General features: G+C 39.5%; 1 long non-coding RNA gene across 1 annotated transcript in view; it reads left to right on the top strand.

Annotated features, from left to right (window-relative positions):
- The first annotated feature begins 2,570 nt into the window (after positions 1 to 2,570).
- Positions 2,571 to 26,533, top strand: part of LOC146310467 (uncharacterized) — a 110,411-nt gene continuing 86,448 nt past the window's right edge. Inside the window, exons 1-2 of the long non-coding RNA XR_014772306.1 lie at positions 2,571 to 2,660; positions 17,080 to 17,187. This is a non-coding gene — a long non-coding RNA (uncharacterized LOC146310467). The remainder of the gene's footprint in view (positions 2,661 to 17,079; positions 17,188 to 26,533) is intronic.

A 26,533-nucleotide genomic window follows, 5' to 3' on the forward strand; every position in this document is an offset into this window, starting at 1 on the left:
ATTTCTTCCAGTAAGTAGCCACTTCCTGATAATATGTCAACCTGCCTGTTGGCTGCTGGCTGTGTTTTGCTAGCTTCCAGACTGTGGCCTGCTCTCTTCTCCAGCCTTGAGGGATTTGTTTGTTTGAACTGCCTTCAAGTTACCAAACTGTAAGCCTGTTCATCTAACCATTGAGTAAAGCGCCTGTACTTTAATTCAACTTTCTCTGCCTGTGTGAGTCAGCGTTTGGGTCCTCTTTGTTGTTTTTCAAGTCAGGCATTATGAAAAAAGAGAAAAAGAGGCTTTATAGGTGAAAAAAGTTTTGTAAGTAAAGAGCCCGAATGTATAATATGTCCATTTTATAAAATAAAACAATACTAAAAGACTAATATCTGGATGAGGTTATGTTTTTAACTCTTACTCATTTTACATTTAGTCACATTTGTGGACTTTATTCCTCAAAGGAATCCTGCTTTTTCCTGAAAGTTATAACAACGAGCTAGCAATAACAAGCAGGAAACACATTTTCTTTGTGTTTGAACAACAAATCACTCTAAACAAGGCAGTAAAAGAGCTTCCTTCCTCACACAGATCTTGAGTTTCCCTGAAAGTTATTGTGACTAGCTAGCAGAAAATGCAGCATTACCTTGGCTAAATTATGGATTTCTGAGTTTGAACATTGTTGAAAACATTTGGGATAATGTAAGTGCCCCCTGTAACAGTTTTCATGAGACCAGTTTCATTTTAACTTTGAGTGCAATCTCTGACCTACTGCAGACCGTGACATTTAGTTTCAGTTCCAAGAGTAGAAAAAGTGTATGTTGGGAATTTAATCTTGCCCTTGGACCCATGGCTTATCACAATGTGTCCCGAATTGTATAAATGCTTCCAAACTTCTGCAGTGAGCAGCACAAACTGTTACAGTACATGTCCATCAAAAAACTTTAAAGCTTGTTTCTGCAGGGTTTTGTGCAAAAAGCAAACCTTTGACTGCAGTGCTTTACCACCGCAGTTTAGCATGACATCGATAACAGCCAATGTATCACAATTGCCGCAGAGGAATTGCTTTTCAAGAGGCATCAACTCTGAAGTAAAGGGAACAAAGGCTGTCGTTTCTGAGCCACTGAACAGTGTTTTCCACAGAAACGGTGTGTTGACTCCATTTTGGATCTCAGGGGAGCCAGTTGCACCTCTGTGACTGCTGCGGGGTGATAAACTGAGCTCCAGATGAGCTCTCGGGACCTCTGAGGCTATGAAAAGGGAAATCCACCCCAAAGCAGAACTGCGCTGATATTTCCTTTCTTTAACCTTGATTCAACCAGTCCCACTGAGATTAGTACTCTCTCTTGCAAGAAAGACCTGGATAAAAGTTTTATGGCTGCATTAAAAGCCAATAGCTTTTCAGAGTGTCACACAGGAGTAGCAAATGTAAGGGGATTACTGTGTATAAAAACAAAATGCAGTCAAAATAAACAAAAATTAATATCTTTTTTTCACTGGGTTCATAAGAACAAAACATAGTCTTGAAAGAGAAACCCATTAAAGTATAACAACTGAAGACGCCATGCAAAGAAAACTAACTACACAGCTTTTTAAAATAAATTGTGAAAAGTAATTGAAAATTTTATTTTGGGGTGGATCTTCTCCTCTGTACTGTCCAGCACGCTGTGTGCTGAGGCTGTTTGGTTTGTAGGGGTGAAGTTGGGTTTTCAACTAGACCTCCAGGGAACTTGGTGTAGGATCAGAGCAGCTCAGGGGAACTGCCAACTAAACAATGCTGACACAGGCAAGAGAGCTTTATCATGGGGTGAGGTGTGGAGCTACGGGCTATAGTGTCATGGCAGTGGTATAGTATTTACTGCATTTGCCAGAACCACACATTAATACAAAGTGTAGCTCCCGGATGTAGTTTTATTTCTCCTTAAACTAAGACTTTTATTAACAACTAATGGTGTAGTTGTTGGGGAGAAACCCCACAAAAAACAGACTAAATTCTCAAGAAATTTTAATAGTTACGTTTTTGCTCAAATGTGATGATAGCACCTTTGTATTCAGATATGATAACATTAGCTTTTTCGCTGCTAACTGGTGACATATTTTCTAGCTTGCATTACGACCTTACAACCTTCTTCAAATGTCAGGGCTTCAGGCGTATGTTATATTTTACACTATATGCAAAAAACAGTCTGAATTCTTAAGAAATTGCTGTTTTTAATTCTTTGTTTAAATGAGATTGCAAACCAATTATACTGGGATAGGCTAAATTGGTTTATCAGCTTGCTAACTGCTTTTGTATTTCCTAGCTAACATTACCACATTACCACCGTCTGTTAGCATGTGATTAGCAGGTAGCTGAAGTAGCTTATAAATTCGCTTGTAAACAAATTTAAAAGCTGTGTTAATGTTAGTGGCTCTTGTGAAGCTATGTTGACATAAAAAGTACAAGCTTTTGCTGTCAACAGTTTTTTTTGGTCTCAGTTGGAGACAAACCTAGCATGAGACCATTTAAATTTATTTGTAACAGTAAATTTTCAAAAAGTCATAACACGAGTTTGCCTGATTGTTTAATATTAATGAATTTTCACACAGCCACTTCTCCAGTGGAGGTCTCAGCTTGGAGATTTATGACCAACCTGCAAGACTTTGTGTCAACCGCTGAGCAGCCTGATGGAAGAACACAGGTAGGCTGAAATTGGATTATTTTTCTTTACTGCTCTTATCACTGTTGGAGCAACAAAAGTGCACCAACATGCTGGATTTGTCTCTGGAAAAAGCTGCCATGTTTTTTTTTTTCTAATCCTTTGAACTCTGATGGCCTTTGTCTTTTCCCTGCTGTCCCTTTGTTTTTCTCAGCGCTTGTAACTGTTGGCTCATGCATTAATTTTCTAATTTCTCCTCTTAATGTCACCATTCTCTCCCATTTTTCCTTCCTGCTAGCTGCCGCCCGTCTCTTATTTCTCCATCTATTCTCTGTCCCATTATTTGATTTATTTCGTTCTGTTTCTGCTGTGGGAGACAGATGGCCAGATTGTCATGGCTGGACAACTAATTTCCTCTGATATTTACCATTCTAGCACACACAGGCACTTCTCATCGATGAAAGCCAGATACTGTGAAATGGTCCATGAATTTGGCTTGAGAGTGTGTGTGTGCGCGCGCACGTGTGCCTGGCTGCACACATGCATGCCTGTCTGCCTGTGTTTTTGACAGCTCATATTATTGGCTGTGAATGAATGTAATTCGGGGACAATTTGTGCAGCTGTGTGCGCGAATTTGTATTTGTGTCAAGGTGTGACTCTTTGACAGGTGTGAGGTTGCGTGTGTGTGCGGACAGCGTGTGTTTCTTTGACAGGCTGGATTTGCATTGCAGTATGTGCAGCTTGAAGTTTGGGCCTGGTTTCTGTGTGTCTGACAGGTACTACTGTGTTGGCTGTGAATAAAAGTTTGAAAATGGTTTGTGTGTGTGTGTGTTAGCAGGACGAGAGAAAACATTCGCAGCTAAAAATATTCTCATTAAAGCTGAGGTCAGCGGAGGTTACACTTTGTGTGTCTTTGGCTGAAATTTTTATTTACTAGAACTGAAGATCCTTTAAAGTGGCAGAAAACTCAAACTTACAAAATCGGGTGTTTGTGTTGGTTGTGTTGCCATCAGCTCCTGAGGGCTGTTATTAATAACTGTTAATTGCTCCCATGCTGTTTTCTCACATTATCTGTGGTTCAAACATCAGGTTTCAGTTGCAGAATGTTTGATGGCAAACAGGAAAAAGCTTAAAATGTGAAATACTACTATACCCTGGGCGCAACCTTTGATGTGTGATTGACATGTCATTAGTCTGATTAGTTTAAGACTATTATACAGGAACCAGTATGGAAGAAACACATAGATTTGGGTTTTCAAAATAAAGTCCAGGCATCGTATTCCAAGTAAAGTGAGTATTTCCAAAATGATAACAAATTGGCTGTGAAATTTGTTACAACACATTTTATCATTGCTGCTTTAGTTTTGGGCTGAATGAATATGTCCTCCTCTCCATGCTCAAACACACAAGAGTGTAGATAAATTGGTGGTTTGATATTCTGTGTAATGAATAATTTGGGCAACATGTTTACTTCTCAGAAGTTGGTGTGAACCCAAAACAGGCCTAAAGAAGCAACACTATTATAACAAAACTGGGTTTGAAGAAGGATTGAGTACTCAAGTCGGTACTTTTAAGGGTACCAACTGAATTTAGATGGTACTACAGAGTAAAAATTCACGTTAAATTGGTCTGTGCCAAATTTTGAGACCTGGGAGTGCGTCTGGGTGAGAGTATCTCAGAGAGAGTGGTGTTAAAGCGAGCAGCAGCAGCTTGTTAAAGCCTGAGTGAGTCAGGGCAACACTGTGGTTACACTTCAAAACTCAACACTTCAATATTTCTAATGTGAAATTCAAAGCTGGTGAGGGCAACATGTCTAACGTGTTGATTCCACCAAGCACGGCATGTCGCCACGGTTGTGATCTGTCCTACGCACAGCTGCAAGACCCACCAGCAGCGTTTCAGAAGCATTTCTGCAGCAAAGTGTTTTGTCTGCTTTACTATATTTACTATATTGCTTCTACCATGGATAAGCAGGCTGTGTGGTTAAAATGTTTGTTTTCTGGTTGTCTTTATGATCATGATCCAGCACAGGGTCTTTTATTCTGAAAATTAACCAGCTTCTTCCTGCCTTTTCTGTGTCTGACTTCCTCCCCGTTAGATCTGCTCTGCGCTAACTGATGTGGCATCCAACAAGAATAGACTCGGCGCATATTTGAAGCGGAGCAGAGTGGAGAGTTGACATGCTAAGGTGCTGCTGATGGAATCACAAGCATTGTGTAGAATGGTTGTGATCCGCTCCAGCTGACATAATGCAGCCTTAATGTGATGCAGCCACACATGGTGGAATTTAGCCATAACAAAGACAAAATACAGTTCATCTAAAAGCTAAAAAGTGCATCATTTCCAACGCCAGAAAGCAAGGTCCCCCACAGCAACTGCAGCTAACGCTAGCACGTCTGCAGCCAGGACCTAAACAGTGTAACTTAACCCTCCACAGACAACAAAAGAAAAGTGAGGCACTGACAACTTCATTGACATCTTTAGGGGATTATTTAGCTTGTTGGAATAATTGTTGGTGGAGGTAACTTGGCTTTTTACTATGATAACTGTCTTGGTCGGCTTAGCATTTTTACTAGCATTAGCATTAGCCAGCACTAAAATACCAAAGACCGGTACCGCTGGGTGCCAGTATTGAAATCCAGGCAGTGGTGTCAGTACTGTATTGTAAATGGTTAGCAACACTAGTTAGAAGAAACAAGATTTTAAAGGCAAGAATTTGGGTCAGTCAATATCTGCCAAACTGGGATATGATGATGTCCACAGTGACACCTCACAAAGGACAATGGTCACCTAAAAGGGTCTTTGTCTCAGCAACACATCTGTACATGTTGATATGACACACTACAAAGTATGGAAAGATTTTAGATCAGGATATGATAATGGTCGATGACTGTCGCGATGGATGATGGCATCGTCCATCGGCCTAACCCTCGCAAGAATGGATTTTTCTTTTTCTTTCTGTGGTCCAGACAGGTTGTGGTAGCAGTATTATTGCAGACAATAAGTATGAGACAGAGGTCATGAAAATAAGGGGAAAAGCTCAAATGAAACTTAAATGAGAATTTCTAAATTGTTCAAAATGAACAAGTTCATGCTCATTTCTTCTGCATTCTCCTGCAGCGTCGTCTCCATCAGTTCTGTCTACTTGATGCAAAACAAAGTTAACTAGTCCATCACAAAATGTTGTGAGTGTGATTTGGGTGGAGGATCTTTGCAGCTGCAGGCTCATAGTCTTGGTCCTTTTATTAATAATTTCTTCCGGGCATCATTCATTTAGCAGATATTTCCCAAAAGTGGTTGGATGCTTTAACTTGATTTCATTTTTTTGGGGCTATTGTGAGGTTGCTATGGCTCCGTTGCATCACAGAGCCATACTTTAGGTCCACGCAAAAGAGTCCTGAACACAGAAAACATGAACAAGAAACTATTGGTCTAACTCAAAATTCAGCACTATGAAGTTCTCAGTCTTTTCATGTTTTCAGCAACTGTTTTTGAACATATAATGTAATTGGAAGAAAACTCAGAAAAACTCAGACTTTAAGTTTAAAACTACCAAAGCTTTATGTATAACGGCAATAAGCCCCAAGAGGCTGTGGTTTACAGCGACTTAGAACAGCTACGGCATGTTGTTAAACACGACATGGACCACATAGCCTGTTTAACAGTCCCAGCTTCTTTCTTGACTTTTCCAACTCATTCATTTCTCTGTGTCATTAATTTTAGCACATCTCCTTTCTTTATTTAACTCCTCTATCCAATCCATCTCTTTCAGCCACTTCTGAGTCTAATCATTTTCACAAATAGCAGATATTAACGGAGGTGGCAGCCCTACTCAAAGAAATGAATATTACTGATGGACCATGTATTAAAACTGTGTCATTCTATTCATTTCCTGTTCTTCCCGCAGTAATAAGATTACTGTGTAGACTTTTGTAGGCTCTGCCTCTGCATGTTCATGACACGTCAAAAGCAAAGCATCTTTTTATTTGAACAATTTTGTGTTAATAAATCCTATGTCAAATAAATCATGCAGCTCTGCGCCAGCATATAAGAAATAATTAAGAATTTATTACAGTAAAAATTCAAATGAGTTTTTGACCCTGATGTAATGGGGAGGTTAATTTCAGTCTCCCCACGCTCCTCAGTGTTCGTAAATCCTTTGAACTCAGCATGTTTAAGAATGTGTAACAGCATGTAGTTTCATCAATAAATCAGTAGAAAGAGCCTCCTCATGTAGAAATGGTTTTTCAGAAGACGCATCTAATGAAAAGTGTTAATATTGTTAGACATTATGCTCTCTATTCATTTTCTGCTTTGTGTAAAATGAAACATGTAGATTTATTGCAGAAAAAACTGTTGCTGCTGTTTTTTTTCCTCCCACTGACAATCCTGTCAGCAAATGTCACATGTCTGTCCTTGTGAGGTCACTAGCCCCGAGGGGACAAGACATCAGCGGGTCAGATCTATCGGAAGCTTCAGGATTTTCTTGTCCTCATTCTGTGCCCTGTCTCTAGGTCTCTGCGGGATGCAAAGGTTTGTGACCTCTTCATATGGCCTCATACACCACTGAGCCGCTACTGCTGAGTGTTCAATCACCCAAAAAGAGACATGATCGCTCAACACGCACGCTAGAATCAGTCGGAACATGTGCACCTTCTTCAAATAACTGACATCACCCTTGAAATTGTAAAAACAAAACAAAATAAAGGCCCCAGTATGGTTCTTTCACAGTTCCTTTTTATTGGTAGTTTGGAGCTTCTGATCCTCTTTATAAAACACCAGAAGTGTCTCAGGGTCCACTAAAGCTTTCTTTCTTTTAACATTGTTGTCCTTGACTGCCTCACTTTATTCCTGAGTACTTTATATTTTTGGTGTAGTCAGAATGTGACAGTGAAGGAGGTGAAAGGTGTAATCTGATTGTCATTTCTTTAAATCTCTTCAGTGAGTTCTTTTTATTTTAAATACTATAATCATGTGATTGCATGTCTGGGTTCGACTTCTGATTCACAAGTTTTGAAAAATCTAAAACTTTTTATGTCTCCATGCCAGCGACAGCCGTGGCCTCGGGCGTTATGTTTTCAGGTCATCCCATTCTCGGGAACACGGTATCTCAAGAACGCTTTGAGGGACTTTCTTCAAACTTGATACAAATGACCGCTTGGACTCAAGGATGAATTTATGACACTGCGGAAGTCAAAGGTCACTAAAATTCTTTCCCATAATTAAAAATTTCATATGACAAAATAACAAATGTCTATTAGGATAAAACGATGAAGTGATGACATTTACATCCAGAAGGTCAACTTCACTGTGACATATTGTTCAGCTCTTGATAAGTCCTCTGTCCTCCTCTGTAAAAATAGTCTCTAAGTGAAGACAACATGTTTCTCACTGAAAATTAAACACTGGAATCACGCATGTACAGTTATCACTTCCATTTTCCCCAAAAATACAATTTAGTCATGAAGAAAGTTTCATATTGAATCACTTCAAACTCTTCACTACATACATTATAAGACATGGATCTGGACAGACATGGATGTAAACTCACTAACTTGGCTGGTTGCTGGAGACATACAGCTGCGAGGCAGTAATTCTATTTTTTGCCGACTGTTTTATACAACCAATGACGGCTGACTTCTCACTCTTATTAACCAGCCACTAGGGGCCGCTAGAGATCAACAACTGCTTCAGCCTGAAATCTTGTTTCAGCTGGAGACACAACATGGGTGGGCGTGATGTTAATGTTGGCAGAACTTTACAAATCTTTGGTTGCTGCATCTAGCAGTTGTGATAGCATTGCAGTAGGTGCTTCACCATCTGTTGCCTGGTGGGATCTGCACCTCTTGTAGTTTTCAGACTGTGTCAGTGTTGTTTGTCCTTATTTGAACTAAACTGTTAGTAAAATGATAGTGTTGATGCTTCCTAAAGTGGTTATTTACTGCATAGTTCAGATTCAAAATTCTGCTTTGGTTGAAGTCTAAATAAAGTTGACACTAGATGCCTTTATTAACAGAATATGTAATTGACAAATTACAAAATGACAAAGTTGGCGAGGCAGTACTTTTGCATCGGTTCCATCCCCATTGGTGGTTTCAGCAGCCAAATTGCAACGGATCCTGCCAAGTTTGCTACATTTGGGAGAACTTCTCTCTATGTAAAGTGAGTGACCATGATGAGAGCCTGTGATACTGAGCAGTGAGTGTTTGTCTATATGATTGAGACAATGTGCTATTAAATGTTGTTTACCTTGATGACATGTTGCATATTCAAAGACCCCTTGACTATTAAATATCTGTTAGTTGCTACTCTTCACCTAATGGGTCACTGTCTGCCAAGATTTTAATGAAACAGGAGTTGATTAAATATTAAGATTAAGGTATCAGCACTGCTGTATGTTACCTCACTGTGATGTTTAAGTGTCACTGAGCAAAATGATGTGCAGGGTTTCTTTTCAGATTCACCTGCTGGAGCTGTGCTTAACTTCGACAAATCTGAGTTTAAGATGGATACACACTGGGATGGACTTTGTGATGTCGCAAATGCAATCAGTTCATCAGTTGACTGGCTGTTAACTAATATGATGTGAAGGTTTGAATCCTCTTGTGCACATACACTAAAAATCAACTTCTCAGTGAAGTAGGAAGCCAACAGTTAAACTTTATAATGTTCAGTATTTGCATGTTTGAAGAGCCTGAATTTTTCACAGAGGGCACAGATGTGATTGTAAGAACTGTTTGTGGGAAACATCAGACACAAATTATTCATAAATATTATTCAAAGCAGAGTTATTTTGTCTTGAAACCTTTCTGGAGGGGATCTTTAAATAAAAACCTATATCTCTAGGCAGCACATTTACATTTTCTGGTTATTGGCATTTATAGACACAGACACTGCTTTAAAGGTTATATATGAGTTTCTGAACATTAATATAGAAGCAAGCAACTACTTGGTGTAAAAATGTGGTTGAGTAAAGGCATCTCGAGTAGAAAATGAAGTTGAGAAGTTGGCTTTGAGGAGAGCAATAACAGGGCTATTTCTGATTAATCAAAGAGGGTCTTAGTCCTTAACTAAAGGGTCTGTCTCTGGAAGGATCATTGCTATAATGTTGTAGGACACATAACAACAATATGAGTCTGTCAGTGAATGTTGGTCACATCTCACTGGATTGGTTAAGGGTTTCTCTTGACCAAACAAGAGGTGGTGACTTCTGGAATAGTGATTTTGGTAATCTTAATGTTATATCATGCATGCAGCTGTCATAACTTTAGATACACACTGTCACTGTCACACATGAAAAAGCCAGCTGGAGACGGACTTCTCGGCTGACTGAAGGAGTTAGCATTAGCATTAGCTTACATCAGCAGCTACACTTATGAAATCTGCTTGTGAGTCATTATTTTAGCCAGCAAAATCCACCATCGTCAGCTAGAAATGGGAGGCTGCTTTTGTTTGTCTGTAAGGATCCGAAGACCTTGTGTTTCAATAAATTACTCTCAATTTCTATGTTAAATGAAAAATGCATAAATGCAGTGTGAGAATGGAAAGTTTGTCAGGCTTAGCAATGGTAACTAAGGAGGGTGGAGCTTAGCGAAGGGTCAATTAGTTGCAGTCCACAGTCTCACCACTAGATGTTGCTAAATCCTACACACTAATCCTTTAATGGAGCCCACAGTCAAGACGAAGCTTACCTTTTTCCAGTAGCAAACACAGCACTGAACCATGGTCATAACACAGCACTACAGGGATGAGAAAGAGGCAATAGATCAGCTCTATATGACAACTTGATTGTGTGTGTCTGTGAGAAGAGAAGAATTGGAAAACTGGACATTTAATTGAAATAAATGTTCGCTCTTGACAGGTGAGATGGTCACTGTGTGTCTGTGTATCAGATATAATGTACGTGGGTGAGAGTCTTTGGTCCTTTGGAACAGTCAGGCATTTAGCATGTCCACTGGCCTCTCTGGTCATGGAGTTTCACACACCCACATGGTGATCTGTGGCCCTCAGCACATAAGGTGGTTGGAGCAGAGAGTCATCAGTCATGGCTGCTGATCACAGCTCTTTATGAAGACGGAAACCAGTCGATTTATCATATTTACAGAGCACATTTCTTCATTTTTTTTTTTTCAATTTCTGAAAGAAGGTAGTGCAAGGGGCATTTCTTTCACACTTTCTTTATATATCTATATTTATAGATGTAAAGTTTTAGCTCAGTAGTAATGTTTTTCACTGGTTCTTCAGTTTCAACAGCTGGCCAGTGTTCACTCAACATCTGTTTTCAGCTGCCATCAAGTAAAGACACATACTCAGTGGACATATGGCTGCATTTTTATTGCTGGAGGTAAGCTTACCGCAACACTTTGATTCAAGGTTTCTGTTCCAAATATGCAAATTACATATTTTGAGGGGAAAAAGTAAACCATTGCCAAGCTCACCATGCTGTGTCAGAAAATTGTAAAAGATCCAGTCTCACTTCAGTCATTTTACTCAGTGAATATGTAAGTTGTGTACATTATGAAGTCTAGCATTAATTGACCCTCTTACGTCCAGCAACTGGCCAACTGCAGATTAGCAACCGTAACTAGGTACAGCAGGTCTGTCGAGTTTTGTGTTTGTCTACATGTTGAATCAGTGTGCATGGAGGTCTAAGAAGAGTGACAGTCGGTGTCTCGTGAGTCTGGAGGGTCTTTTTGAAGTCTTAAAAAAAAAAAAGAAAGAAAACCTTTGAGGAATGGATTCAACTTTGCCTTCCTCTGCACTAAAGTAAGCTGCAAACATAGCATGTCCAGCTAACTAGCTTCCTACCTGCAGTTACGTTGCAACTCATCTCATAGCTCATTCTCAAGAGGTGAAGTTCCTTCCCTTCTGGTTGACCACCATGTGACTTTACTACAGAAAAATGAAAGGTAAAATAATGCTACAAGTAACAGCATTATTGGTGTTGACGTATATTGTGCGAGAGAGATGTAGTTCATTGCATGGTTCGTCCTACAACAAACCTACAACTTTTTATATATTTATGATTCACTTTAATTCCCCATTGAAATTTTCCCCCTGTGCATTTTTGTCTGCTTCTATACATTTAATTCTATACATATAATGCACACTGACTGATAAAGGGACAAAAAAATGAATCCTCGACTGGAGGCATCTCAGTCGATTTCAGGGGTTCTGACTAATGATTTGAATATTCGATTGTCAGGGGGCAACCCTATTAATAACACATGTCTCTGTGGTGGTGTTATAAACTGTTATAAACACATTTATTGTTGCTTTACACAGACTTAAAAAAGTGCATCAGCATTAGCTTACATTAGCTAGCTACACTCATGAAATTTGCTAGAGAGCAAAACAAAATCTTCAAAAACGTTTCAATGTTAAATCTGCCATCACTATCACCATAAACTGCATATGTAACTAAGGAGGGCGGGGCTTAGAGACGGGTCAGTTAACAGCGTATTTTATCTTTGGACACTCTGCATAATTTTACATTACTGTGGGTGTCCCTGGTGGGGTTATGAGACGGGGAGACACTTGGAGGATTATCGTCAGGATTCTTTCCAGAGGAGGATGGCACTACACACACACACATACATGGACACAGATACGCACACACTCACAGACATGTCTTCCCTGTGGCCTGTTGTGTGTGAATTGATGTTCCGTAGAAGATAAAATGAGCTCCTCGGGGTAGAAACAGCTTCACTTAATTTCTCTCTGTCCCCCCATGTGATGTGAGAGAAAGTGTGTGTGTGTGTGTGTGTGTGTGTGTGTGTGTGTGTGTGTGTGTGTGTGTGTAAAAGTGTGCGTCAGTGTTGGAGCTATATGGCCGAGATCCATCAGCTGGAAACCAGCTCAGTGTTTCTCCCTTTTCTCTCTTTTTTTCTGTCCAATCCACCCCATCTTCCCTCTCTTTATTTCCTTGTTCTGTTTTCTTTCATTACACCCTCCCTCCCACTTCATCATCTTGTCATTCGCTCTCCCTCCAACTTATTCCTCATCCTTCTCTCCTCTTTTTCAAATCACTCACCTCGCCTTCACTCCGCGCAGGTCCTCACTTCCTCTCCTGTCATCCTGCTTTACTCCAGTTATCTTTTTTAATCCTCCTATCTGTTCCCTGTTCACCCCCTCTCATCCTTTTCTCATCTTGGCCCACCAAATCTTCTCTGCTTCTCAACCATCGTGTGGCTGTTTTCTTCTTCTTCACATTCTGATAATCTTCCCCTCAGCCTGACCATCCTCTTCTTCAACCTCTCCATCTGTCTCTTTCTCTCCATTCTTTTCCACCTCAGCCTATATCTCTTGTCCCTTTCCCTCCTTGTCTCATCTTTACTGTTATTATCCTCCCCAGGGGATCATGCAATCACTTGTGTGCGTGTGTGATCAACGGGCCTGAAGCTTTTCCCCATCTAATCTTAAATACTCCTGGACCTATCAGCCAACTTTTTAATGAATGTTCATGAACATATGCTGAAGAATCGCTATGATTCAGAATTTTTGAAAGACATTCATGTCTCCATGCTGGCTGTATGTTTTCAGGTTATCCCTCTCTTGTGAATATGATATTTCAGGAACACCTTAAAGGAATTTCTTCAAACACTGGAGCAAATGTTCGCATGGACTCAAGGATGAACTGATTAGATTTTAGCATTCAAAGGTCACTGTGACCTTCTGTGATCTGGCAGTTGTGGTGACACTGCAGTAGGTGCTTCATCACCTGTTGGTGGGTGACCTTTTTTGTAGTTTGATCAGGTGATAATCTGCAGCATTGTCTTACGTATATCTGTGAACATCTTGTATCTTTGTAGGTTGTATATTCTGTCTTTATGCCCCTCATTCTCAACCTTTTTCTTCCACCTCTTGACTGCACTTTGCTGCCAGCAGCCAGTAAAGTGTTTTCTCACCATTAGGAACCAGCTCTCACTCTCTTTCCCTCCCTTGCTCACGTTTCCTCGTTTCACCTACATTTACCCTCAATCCATTCCATCATTCTATCACATTTCTCCATCCATCTTCCTTTTCAGCCTCCACTCCACCTGCTGCTAGGGTGCATCTTATACAATATAATATGGCTGAGCTACATCCCATTTACACTTCACATTAAAGCTACACTATAGGCTGGATTTATACTTCAAATATAGCTCATTTTATCAGCCTTAACCACATAGGAGCTAATCTAAACCTCTAATCTACCATAACTGAAACACAGATTCTAAATGGCTTAAGAAATCATGACTTTGGTGTCAGGTATATACAAATATACTTGTACCACAGGAGGAAATGTATTAAAAGCCACTGATGTACACTGTGGCTGTATTTATCAGCTTCTGTGTAAATATCCAGAACTGGCCAAAAATTCTCAGTTTCATTTCTCAATTCTTGTGAGTGTCTCACATCTTTCATTAATTTCATTCTAACATAATTTAGTACAATCAGTGGGTGAAAATCTAAAGATTTATGTACTGGACTAAGCCCCAGATGTTGCCATTCAGTTAGAAGCATGTGGGACAAGAGTTTTTTGACACTAAGCTTATAAAAAGATAACATTTTGACCAAATTTGATTAGTTTTTGTGACCAATCTTGTGCAGGATGTACAAGAGAAGCAGATGCTGTCCCAGCAAGAATTTAAGGTCCTTAAAGCTAGGGGTTTTTGAAAAAAAAAATAAAAAAATGCACCTTTGCAAAAGTCAGGGCTGTAGCCAGCTAGGCAAAATTGAAACGGAGGTCCAGCTGCAGCAGCGGGGGCTTTGTTGAGAAACTTGCAATGTCCTGCAGCTGCTTCCATCTTTCCCTAAACATTTAATCTGTCTGAGCTGACTCTTTGCCATTAAAGATCTTTGAGCAGGAAAGGGATTTTTCTTTGGTTAAAGTCACAGATCCTTCTGTGAAACTGTAAACTGTATTATTAAAGTCGGTTACTAGCAAACATCTACACAAACAAAGAATCTCACTACAGAGATTGTTTTAATTCAGAAAAACTGCCTGGAAGAAAATAGCCTGACTGTAGCAACAGTAATGATTTTGGTCTGTTACCAGTAGCTCTCACAGTAACCAAGTTTTGATCACTTTTGCATAGTCGTAATTTTCCCTTCCATGTAAAACATGAAGTCATTGAGAAACAAGCTGCTTTCATGCAGATGCAGTTTATCTTGATTTGTTGTTTGCGAGATTATGATGTTCGACAGAGATGTTGGTATTGTAATCTGATCTATTTCCTAAAACAACATGATATTACAGAAAATTTCTCCCACCTGTAGGGTACATAAGTCAACAAGGGGTGTAAATGAACAATTCAATGGTCTCCATGAAGATGTGACCACAGCCTACAGTTCCTGCATTTTTTGGAACTGTAGGCTGTGGTCACATCTTCATGGAGACCACATAGTTTGTCAATGCAGAATGACACATAAATGTCTTCTGATCTGATGCCACATGCGGCGGGGCACCGTCTGCGTCTCAGCCTGCATCTTGGCCTGTGTCTCTCTTTGGCAACAGTCCATGTAAAACTGAAACAAACTCACAGATTGCACCTGTAGATTGTCCCACTGGTTCAATGGCTCAGCTAATTAATCCAAAGACAAAGAAAAACAACACACTGCTGCCACAAGTGTGTAACCCTCTTTTCTTGGTCAGCATTTTAGAGTCTTTCTGGTTTTGGGTAATAAGTGGGCTACAAATTATCTCTGTATACTTTTATTCTTCTGTTAATCCTCCAAAACTGCCAGACAGTACAGTGAATCCAGCTTCACTCTGTTGGGTTCACAGCAGGGTAAACACTCTATTGTTACACTCCTAAACAACAGCAAAGAGGAACTAATTAGCTCTTAGTCAAGCAGTGCATGAAAAAGGAACTTAAATACTACAAATGTAAATGCATAATTAAAATAATAGTTAAAGTGCTGTAAATGATGATAACGTATTTATTATATTTACCACTGTAACAGTAAACTTAAGTCTGCAATGTTGTAGAATGTTCTTCCTGGAATATAATGTACACACACTGCACAGCTGAATAAGAACACATAATTAGCACAGTGAGGTGATAGAAATAACCAAAAAATGTAACCATGTAACCATGCTTACACTAAAAAAAGCAATAATTTGTGAAATTTAGAAAGTGAGGAACATTGGATAAGAGTAGAACAAGTCTCTTTAAGAACTCTAATGGCATTTTTAAGTACTTGTATCTGTACTCCACATCGACAAGCACATAAATGTAAGAACTTGTACTTGGTCTGAAAAAAGTGGTTCAGTGCATCCCTACTAGATCATTCACTGAGATTAGTTGGTTATAAGTATAATTTGTGTATAGAAGATGGTGCCGTTTCCTCCATTTATAATGTTCACATTTTGTATTTAATACTGAAAAGCACAACTGTGAGGAAAACATTAGGTTACAGACATTATGTCATGATCATTTTGATCGATGAAATGATCTATGAAAATGAATGCACTATAATTCGTAATATCCCACAAGATCGTGAGCCAGGAGACGGTGGTCATGTGACCCGCTGGCTCCCTTCTGTAAGTGTATTTCCCATTCAGTAACTCAATTGACATTTCAGAAAATCATTTTTATAAAGAGTTGGGACCAAATCAACCAACTATGAGGTGAACCATGACCATAAAACCATTGGATTCAGCTGAAAAAGAGAAGGAAAATTGTGAAAACACAAAGGTACAAGACTGAATTCATAGTTATTTTTGAAAAGGAAAAGACTGCACATCCCACAATCCATAGCGAATGATACCACTTTTTCCTAAATGTCACTTTTGTCATTATAATAGTGTTTATACTGATAATGTAAGTGTTAAATATGTTTTCAACTGGATTCTGAAGAAGGATTTTGAGTTTCTTAGTAAACAAAGGCCCTGATGTGGATTATTTTAGGTCCTGAAAGTTGAGAAATTTCCATTTGACAGCCATTTCACACCATTTAAATGCAATTTTTGGCAAAGGGTAAAGGTTCTTTCCACATAATGGAAACATCATGAGTATGATTCCAGCCAGGCATCCTGTCTCTTGCCTGTCGTTCTTCTTGTCATGTCTATCTCTGTACTTTCAGCTCTAGCCACTGAAAATAGCAGGAAAAAATCTAAAACACATAGCCAGTTTTGTGCAGCTTTAAAATATGTAAATCCATTACGTATGGTGAAATTGCTATTAACATCCTTTAAATAGGAAAGATTCTCTCACTCATTTGTATCAGAGCTTGGAGTCTTTTCCTTTGGTTTATTGTATATCTGACTGAAGCATAACCTTCAACCCTCAGTGCATCATAGGTGCCTTTCTACCTGCATGGCTTTTGGCTCCATCCAGTTACAATCCAATCATCCAGGGTGCAGGTTAATGTGTGGCGTAAAAGAGGTCTATTATCGCTGTACTCATCACTGTCTCCTCTTGTCTTCTCATCTCCCACAACCCCCATCTCTCTTCTCATCTTACCTCGTGTCAAGCACCTGCTTCAGGGCCAAGTGATAAAAAATCCAGCAGAATACGATAAAGCACCTGAGATGGAGCCAGCTGGGGCTGATCAGCTGACTTTGATCTGAAGGAGAGTTGAGGTGAGATCTGCTTCATATTGTAGGTCTGTAACCTATACAACATGAAATATGTTGTGCATTTGTACAATCATCTCCTTTTAGGTTGATATGGTGAACTTGTTAGCAAACATGCAGCGGTTTTGGAGCGACATTCATTCATTTAGAGCCCTTTGTTTGGCACTGAGCAGTGTTTTCTTTAGACCTTTTTCACTGGAAACTGCTGCCTGCTGCAGCTGAAAGAGGGTGGTGAGAGTGAACTCTAGTTATTCTACTCTAGTTAATGAAAACTCAACCAAAAAAAACAAAATTGTTGTGAAAAAACAGTTTTATTTCACTGAAAGAAAAATAAAAATGAACTGAAAGAATATATAGACATACATGAAATATCTTTAGTTTGGTCAAATTTGTCAACACAACAGTTCTGGGGTATTGGTGCATGTGTTTGAGTCTGAGATGTCTACATGTGATTTCATTGTAATATGTAAAGACAAATACTCCCATACTATAATAATAATAAAAAAGACAACTAACACTGAAAGTAATTAAAAAAAAAAAAACTGAACTGAAAATAAAAATGAAAAAACAAAATAAAAAAGTAATGAAATATACAAAACTATAACTCAAAATAACTCCATAGAGCTGCAGATTCAGGTGATAAGTTTTTGAAAAGTCAACACTGTGAGGAACACATCTCACATTGTCATTTGATCCATTTCTATTAGAAAAATTCATTAATCCCCTCTTTATCGTGGGCCAGAAAGCTACATGATGAGATGTCAGATCTGTGCTCTTCAAATGAATTGTCATTATTCATTCATGTATATCTTTTGAATTGATGTCTGTCACCTTCATTTGCTGGATTTTAACTCTAATTTAAACTCCTGTTAACAATTTTGGTAATTGTTCATATGTACCATTTGATTAAGAAATATTCTATTGTAGTGTTGAACCTTCAAAATTTCTGCGGTGATCACTAAATGAAAAAGTGCTGTCATGCGCTTCCATTAAAGGGATTATTTAACATTTTGGGAAACATGGGTACTTACATTCTTGTTGGAGTGTTCTGTCTGTTTCTGAAATCACTCCCTCGTCACTATTTTTACACTTTGGGGAACTTCTTGGGTCATTTTCTCTGTGCTGTTAATTACATCATTGCTGCCATTCCTCTCTCAGCACAATACTGGATGATGATGGAATATAGTGCCTGATTAGTGACCATCGGTTGTACACTACTTTTCACAAAGCATTGTGTCCACGAAAGGGTATAATAATTCTCATGATACATTCAGACAGCACTACAAAATTGCCGACCCACGATATAGTGGACTGTATAGTGAACGTTACATGTTTGTGCAGTAAATATGAAGCTACAGTTAGTTTAGCTTAGCATAAGGACAAGTAGTGGTGGGAAATGGCTAGTGTGGCGCTGTCCAAAGGTAACGAAATACATCTGCCAGTTCCTCTAAAGGTCAGTTCATGGCATGACTGCATGGACAGAATCACACTAAGTGTGCCGACTCTGTATGAGCCCAAGAAATACAAGAAACAAAGAAGCAGTTTTTCTTGCTGTCGTGGGGAAGCCATCTACATTTCTAGGGCATTTTTATTAATTGCAAGACAAAAGACAGGGCATTGACAGGACAGTAAAGACAAAACAAAACAGTAAATGCCAGTCAGGACAGTTGGCCATGAAGCAAGAAAGCAAATCAGCATTTGTCATCTGGTGTTGTATTGGTTTTGTGGATTTGTGTGTGTGTGTGTGTGTGTGTGTGTGTGTGTGTGTGTGTGTGTGTGTGTGTGTGTGTGTGCGTGTGCGTGTGCGTGCACACAGCAGGTACATAGTGTGGGGGGCCTAAACTGAATGAATAAGGATAAAATGGTATTCATGACTATATTTAAGAATAGGGTGTGTAAAACAAAAAAAGGTTTCCTTTTATGCAGACCCAGTTTAAAAGCATGTCCACCGTCTGTGTGCAAATCTGTAGTGGTACTGTTTGACCAAAGGTTAAAGCTCACTAATTAATACATTATTTATTTCATTTTTTATAATTTGTTTAATCCCTACCTGTGCTTGACTGTTTGTTGTCATCCAGCTCAACTTGCAGCTGGTTGTCTGGCAACTGCTCATTTCTTTTCAGTGGAACTGTAAAGAAACCATTTACCTTTTTTCACTGCCCCATTAGTGGCACAGGTGGAGAACCGGATACTCTGTAAAGTGCACCTGAGCTTTTTGTTTGATTCATAATAACCAAGGTGCTGGACACGGTAATGTCTTGCATACCATGCAGTGCTTTTCAGTGCAGAGGTGAATACTCGCACAATATGCTTTTCATGGCAGCCATACTGGAATAGTAGGGCAAATACAGGTGCAGCAATAATACTAATTAAATCCACAGTTGGCAAGTTCTTGAAGTTGGATGAAAGTATGCAGGGAATAATTTCATCAAAGCCTATGAACTCATAAGAATGACAATAGTGCAAATTGTTCCACTTTTACAGGTGAAAACTACAGAGCGGCGGACGAAAACGTCGGTCTCTATTTACACACTTGAGAATCAGGCAACCTGAGTAAAACACCTGTGTGAGTGGACTGTGGGTGTTGTCTGAACTTGAAGTACATACCGTCCATTGTAGACCTTTTTTTACACAACATTAAAGATTTAAAAGGACAGAATAGATGAGAGGGAGACTCGACCGCAGAGCAAAGGTGAGGGTCAGTTAGCTTTATGCAGAAACAGCTGGTTGAAATGTCCTTTAGAGGACTAGAGTACATTTCAGAGGCTGTGCTTTTTCACTTTACTTGAGTAAACAAGTTGCTTACTCTGTTAGCTTCATGCCAACACATGATGAGAATTTCCATTAATGCGCTAGTTGAATTAACCAAAAGCTGGGGAACATTGCTAACTCCATCTGCTACTCTGGCTTCAACACCTCACCCTGAAGACCTACAGCAGCCTCAAAGGGTCAAAAATCACATTTGTACTGTTTGCAGTTTTTAAGAGACTGTTCACTTTGGCCTAAAATCCTATCTATCATCTTATTTATTACTCTTACAGCACTAGGTTGCCGAGCAGGGAAAATTAAATGTAGCAGTTTTATTTTTCCACTTAAATATGCAGCATAGCAATGATGCTGCTGAGATAAAACTCAGAAAGACTGACTGACGTGATGTGCACTATTTTTGGAAACTTTTCCCCATGGTCTTGTATTAAAAAAGCAAACATATTGCAATAAATCATAATATTGGATTACAGTGCTTAAGAATTGCAATACATTCAATCAGCACCCAAGTCTCATGATAGCGTTGGCTCGGGAGATACGTGTATCATCCCCTAATGGGTGGCATGCTTTGTCTGTAGGCCTGTAAGGTGACAACTTCTCATAATAACTTTTTCCTAAACATTTCATCGGCTGCTTAGTCCTGATGCTGGAAAATGTTAAATGCATCACTTTTTATTTACTATTTATTTATTTATTTGCTGACCATTAGGTACAGCAAAATAGACATGGGTTCTCTGAAAATACTTCTTTTAAATGAAAGTAATCGATTATATTTGTATATTTCTGCGTCATACTGCAGCCTTCCTGCCTGCAAGGTAATCTGAGTTAACGTCATGCTTAATTTGGAGAGTGCTTCTAAAATGATAAGCCTTCTCATATGGGACTGCATAATTAGCCACCTCTTATGCCAAAACACGTGTGCAGGAGGGAGACTCTGGTCGCGTTTGTACCTATTTGAGCATGCACACACACACACACACACACACACACACACACACACACACACACACACACACACACACACACACAGAAGGAGATGTTTCACACACAAACATCACACATCATCTAAATAAAATCACCCTCTTTCATGTGCACAAATGTTTTTCTCCAAGTGGTTAATTAGTAAGTCCTAAAGAGTAGTCTGATCATCTATGAATGTCCCTTTTCTCTCTGCCTTCAGAGTTAGTAGAATCGTTGGATTTAACTCAGCTGTAATTTGGCTCACATCGTCTCAATGCAGAGGAATGGATGGTATTTGACGCGCTTGTGAGTGTGTGCGTTTATTTTAATCTTCAGGACACTGAAAAGTCACAAAGTCAGAAGTTTAAAAGTTTAGGGCAGAATTGGGTTCATGCTGAGATGTTTAGACGTGAAGTTATGGAGTTGGTCCCTATAAGCACTGCAAGACAAGTTTGTGTATTTCTGCGGGTTATGAAAGCTCATTTTTCAGTACAGTGTGCCGCAGTTGGCACAAATTAAATGATGTTGCTCACTTCCATCATCAAAATGTTCACTGTTTAGCTATTGACAAGACAACAACGACGGTGTTAACGGCACCACCCGTCATCTGACAGCTGGTGTTGCTCTGAACATCGTTGTGCCACCGGGACGAGATTTTCCTGGGTTTTTTTCTCCTAAAAAGCAGTGGACTCTTTCAAAGGCAAAGTTTGGAGTGTAAATAATGCCACTTCTTGTCCACCATGACGGTTTAACTCTTGCAGCGGCGCCTCTGAAGCTGCTCTGCATTTAGTCTTAATTTATAGGTTCTTATTTTTCCTGGGAAAATCTCTGGATGTCTGTTCCCTCAAAGGTCAGCACTGTCAAGACAGTTTGTTTACTGTGTGTTTAGTGTAGCCTATGACCTGGCTTTACCCTGTCTCATCATCTTATGTGTGTGACTGTTATTATATGTTCTGGGTTTAAAAAAAATATAATTAAAATAAAAGAAAGCACTTAGGTTTAAAAAAACCCCAAAACAAACCATGTACCGTAATTAATCATCGACTTAATGGCGAGCACGCCAAGTGACCCAAATCAAACACACCCACAATGCTGTGTGACCAACAGGTGCGTGCTTGGTCTGGCTAACAGGCTCACGGTGGATCCTCCAGCAGTGACTTTTACATTTGCTCAGGAAACTCTGTGTATTTGAGGAGTGCAGTGAGGTTGAGTGGACCAGTTTGCATTGAGCAGAGAAGCTCAGCTTGGAGGAGATTGTGCAGGACTGCAGTGCACAGGGGTCACAGAGTGATGCAGGTGAGAACAACAACAAACTCAGTGATGGATGTAACTCTGTCTAGAGGAGAACATAGCTGTGTGTGTGTGTGTGTGTGTGTGTGTGTGCCCTAAAAAAGCTGTGTTTTGCTTTTTTACTGTTAATACTGTTCATCTCTGTGCTGGCTGCCTTAGTAATGCTTCATTCTGCTGTTTAAGTGGTATGTAGCCTAATATTGTTGCACCCTACACAGTGAGTTTTCCTGTTAATTGTTGAGAGGATATAGTTAGATTAGACAAAGTCCCAGAGTTTCTAGTCCTAAAAAAAATCATAACGGACTCTTCACTAAATGTAATAACATTTGAAGAAGAGCTTTGACTTGCCGGTTCTTATGAGTAACCTGGTTGGCTTCATTCACCTGCCAATGGTGAACCAACTCATGAGTGACTCTTTCAGTTCTACATGGTAGCTACACTACCAGTCAAAAGATTGGACATATTTTCTCATTCAGTGTTTTTCATTATTTTATTTTCTATATTGTAGATTAACATCAAAACTATGCTGACTTGTTTTTCAAGAATATAAAAGATTCCTGCACACAGTCTTCTGTACTTGAATCAGATTCAGTAACAAAGTTGTTATAAAATCTTTGTTTGTAAGTGCAGAAGACAGTCTTCCAGAGTCTTTTTGCTTTTTATTGTTGACCCAAGGTCTTTTCCTACTCACCTGTTGGCATACAAGTGTGTAAAAGCTTGTTGCTCTTTAATATTTTAGATTCTTCAAAGTAGGCACGTTTTGCTTTGATGACAGCTTTACACACTGCTGGTATAATCTGAACCATTTCTTATAAAAATAGAGAAGACAGTGAATGAGAGGTGTCCAGACTTTTGGTTGGTACTGTATACAGTTCAGAGAATATTATAGATTCAAGATAGTTGAAGCAGGGTGATTGTAAAAATGCATTTAGAAATCTGTCTGCTACTTCACCACGGCCAGCATTATGGATTTATCATTACACAACACAATTAGACTACTGATATTTCAGAGCCATCGCCAGGGCCATAGATTCTTCTTAATTTTTTTTTAAAACATATTTGGGACCATTTTTGTGCCTTTATTGAGATAGGCTAGCTAAAAACATGACAGGAAATGGGGAGAGAGAAGGTGGGGCATGATACAAAGCAGCCTCCGCCTTACAGCCTCAATACACAAGACACACACACGGCACCAACTGACCCATGATTTTGTGTGCAAACCCCTGTCAGTTAAAGGATCAATGAGTCCGGCAGACCAGACTAACATATTCAACTAAACAACCCCTCTGCCCCTGTGCTCTCTCTGCTGCTTATGGTGGATGGCAGATTGGTAAGGGGGGTGGGATCCCCTCTCATTCCCCCTCAAATCAGTACCACACTTTTCAAATAAATGACTTTTAAAGAATTTTGGGCTGTGGTGAAAAGTATTAAGTATTTAAGTGAAAAGACGCAAGTCCAAGTAAAGTCACAAATCAAGTTGCAAGTCTTTTTTGATGTCAACAAATTTGTGACTTGAGTCTGAATCAGTCCACATGAGTGATAATCAATAATCAGTTGTACACACAGGCTGCCAATGTACATTATTACACAAGTAACTTAACTTAAACTTGAGTCAAATATTCTAGCACTTTTTCCGTCCCTGGCTTTGACCTAGTCTGACCTGGCTGTGTCTCACAGTTAATAATGCTGTCAGCAGTTAAGTGTTGGAAGTAAAATGCGTCTCCTCAATGTGAGACACGATGTGCCACATTAATCTGAATAGCTGGTGTGTGTAATTGGAAACAGCAAATTGAACATTTCTAGCCATTCAAATATGTTGCAGATTGCTTAAATTGCATTTATGATGGCACACACCTATTCTCTAAGTCACTTTAGGCTCTATAACGTTATGTCCTAAATATGTTTTTGAAAGAGGTATTGTGCCGCAGACTGAAAAGGGGGGCATTCATGCACTTCCTGCTTCTCATTACATAAAGCAGTTCCCTTATTTGCATCCAGCCCTTTGTAACCAATCACTGACTGTTCTGCTGTGTCAGTTCCAAAATTCAGCTCTCTGTGTACTGAACAGATTTAGAAAAGCTATAGTAATATCTCAGAGAGGCCCTCGGCAGTGGCTCTAACAACTACGCAATATATTCACAACATATTCATCTGCCTAACGCTTCCATTTTGGTTGCTTGCATGTATCGGGGTCAGTGTAAACATTCTGGTAGAATGTCCTGAAAAGGAGGAAGACCTGGGTCACTGATTTGATCCGTTCCAAAATTACATCTCTAGTTAAGCCCCCTGGGCAGCGAGGACTGTGTGCTTTAGAAGATGCTTTAGTAAACAAGTACACATGAGTATCCTTCCAATACCACAGATGCTGCAGTTTTGCTGTCATAAACTTTATACTGAGATCTAACTTAAAATGGATCTGGTAAATATAGTTTTCTCTAGAAGAAACTCGCTCATTTCAGGTGGGAGAAGCCTCAGCTCTGTATCATTACATTTATATTGTGTCTCATGGTTTGGTTCCATTTTGCTGTTATTGATAATGAATGTGTAAGCTGAGTGCCTTGCTGCCCTCTTTCTGCTCACTCGCTATATGAAAGTCAGCTTTCAAAATACTGACAACAGCACCATTTATTTTTCCTCAATGTCTGGATACATTTAACATAATAACAAGTGCTCATGACTGCACTTCTTAAAGGAGGAAACACAAACAAGAATGCATCTACTGTATTTGCAGCTTTTTGTGAAAAATAGCTGCCTGCTTTGGCTGAAAACAACTCTAATGAGATAAGGTGTGAGGAGGACAACTGATAAAGCAATATCATATGAAAAGGAGTGCTGATGTACTGAGTATCAGCATGGCTGCATCTTCTTCAGAGGATAATCACATCTGTGTTGATATTCATCGTGACAGTATGACCTCAAGTGTGATATTGCTTTTACACAACAGTTCAGTACAACAAATTGATTGTTCATTTAGCTAGCTTACTAGCTGCAGTAATGTTAGCCCCAGCCAAACTTATAACATTCTTCTCTTTGCCTTTTCAAAGACAAATATGGCATAAAAAGCCACAAGAATGCAGGAAATTAAGTGTCTAAAACATTTTCTGAGGAGAGGATCCTCAGACTTGCCAAAGAATATGTTGTCCCACTCTGTGAAGTATGGGCCCTTTGTGGCCCCGCATTTAGAAAAAAACCCAAATGTGCCCCTGTTCACCTGGCATTGCTGAAGTCTTAATGACTTAAAAGTGGAATCTCTTACTGTCATTCACATCAGGTAGCATGCTGCACGTACCCTACATGCATGCAGTAAACAAGTAAACAAACACATATTAGTGCAGACCAAACACACACACACACACACACACACACACACACACACACACACACACACACACACACACACACACACACACATATGCAGACCAAACACACACGCATATAAAAACCCTGAACTTCTGTTGAACTGAAGGAGGCGATAAGACATCAAAGAGGTAAAATCTTGTGTGAAATATGAGCATTTAACTGATTAAAGCTTCGGTGACAACAAAAGGGTATATACCCCGAGGACAGCTGAGTAATGAGCAGCGATTCCTCCGCTGCTCTGTATCTCCTCTCCTGATGCTTACACAAAGTATCAATTCTGTGAAACGGGTGAGCTAATTGCTGTCAGTCGCACTGTTTCTCCCCACAGCGAGCCTCTGCAGTCGAAGCATTAGGAGGTTGACTGACGGATTCAATCTTCAGCTCTTCAATTACAGTCTTTCTCATCCTGCTTCAAGTCTTCGATTGCCATCCTTCTTGTTCTTTATCCCTGCTCATTCTCCTGCGGTTGATCTTTTAGTCCTCTGGCCTTTCTTTTTTATCACTTTCACCTTTCTTCTCCAGTCCAGTGTAACTTCCTCCATCCCTTAAAGTTGTACAGAAAAGTGGGTTCAACATGTAACAGTTGGGACAACCCATTGTGAGAATTTTAATTCCTCTTGGAAAGTGGAAGCTAACAAACTAGGCTAGTTCACCTACCTTCCACTTTCTGAGAAGCTTGTGAACTTGTTCAGGCAAGTAATTTCTTTTTGTTCACATTATTTCAACATCTGCACCTTTAAGTTTCCACCTGTCCTCTATAATACAGGATTGTTTGCACTGCCCCTTACTAAATCAATACAGGATGTAATTTGTCCCTTGTTTTCATGCACACCCTACTGGAATGCATAACACTGTTTTCACATACTTGGAATGGCGTGAAAAAAATAATAAAACTAAAACAATCCCTTTAGACATATTGGAGAAATCAGAATGACAGGAAGGTTGTCTGCCACTCAATGTTGTCGTTGAGCTGAGA

The sequence above is a fragment of the Lutjanus erythropterus genome, chromosome 18 (assembly GCF_056507025.1).
Source record: "Lutjanus erythropterus isolate fLutEry1 chromosome 18, fLutEry1.hap2, whole genome shotgun sequence".
NCBI lineage: Eukaryota > Metazoa > Chordata > Actinopteri > Lutjaniformes > Lutjanidae > Lutjanus > Lutjanus erythropterus.